This window comes from Meleagris gallopavo, unplaced genomic scaffold, assembly GCF_000146605.3.
Source record: "Meleagris gallopavo isolate NT-WF06-2002-E0010 breed Aviagen turkey brand Nicholas breeding stock unplaced genomic scaffold, Turkey_5.1 ChrUn_random_7180001880326, whole genome shotgun sequence".
Lineage (NCBI taxonomy): Eukaryota > Metazoa > Chordata > Aves > Galliformes > Phasianidae > Meleagris > Meleagris gallopavo.
Window position 1 is genome coordinate 2,694 of NW_011144565.1, and position 1,077 is coordinate 3,770.

Here is a 1,077-nt window from a genome sequence, read left to right on the forward strand (position 1 = left end):
GGGGGGGTTCTGGGTCTTTTGCCTCAACTCGGAGCAGTGCTGCTGCATCTCCCTGCTGAGCAATTCTGGGGTGGGGGGGCTATGTGACATTAACCCCCAAAGGAAGGGATGCTCATGGGATGCAGCTGCTTCTGATTAGAGCTGCTCAGAGCTGTGCCATTCATTGGGGGGGGGGAAGGGGGGAAGCTGGAGATGCCCCACATCTGTCCTGGTCCCTCAGGAGGTGATGGGGGATGCTTGGAGCTGAAATGCCTCCACTCCCTGGATTAATTCCCTCCAGCCTTCTCTCCCCCCCCCCTGAAGCAGATGTGACCCAAGCCTGGGGCTGGCTCAGCTGTGGGGCGGCTGCAGCACAGCTGGGCTCAATCCTAAATCCTGCTCTCTGGGGAGGGCTCGGGCTCTGCTGCCCAAATATCCCCCCACCCCCCTCTGTCACCCTCTGCTCCTGGGAACAGTGCTGGCATTCTCTTGGTGGCACCTGGGTGTCCTCGTGGCTGGTGGCCTCCAGGTGAGCTGGAGTGAGGAAGAGGAGGAGGAAGGCGCAGGGGTTGGGGGAGGCACAGAGCTCTTCCCACGAGCTTTAATGTCCCCCAGCAGCATCTTGCCGGCGGCAGCTATGGGTGGGGTGATGCAGGGTGACACGGGGTGACAGAGCTGCGGGTGTCCCACTGAAAACCGCTGCTGGGAACTGGGCTGGCCTCGTGCTGACGGCTAAATATAGGCTCCAACCATCCCTGCTCACTTTGGGCTGGGAGGAAAAGCCGAGTGGGGGTGAGGGGGGAATGTCCCTGTGTTTCCCCCCCTCCCCTCCCTCATCTCTTGGCACTGGGGCTGGAAAGGTTGGGCTGGGTGGGAGAAGGACGCTGGAAACGGGATGGGGATGAGTGTCACACACACAGCTCCTGAGAGGTATTGGTGTCCCCAGAGCTCTGGGTGCACTGGAGTGTTGGGAGGGGGTTGGGGACACCCCTATGCTACTGTAGCTGGAGGCACAGCGGGCCCTCATTTCTGATCGTGCAGCTGGAAAACGGCAATGAGCAATTAGCAATGAGTGCGGAGGGAGAGAAACACCCCCCC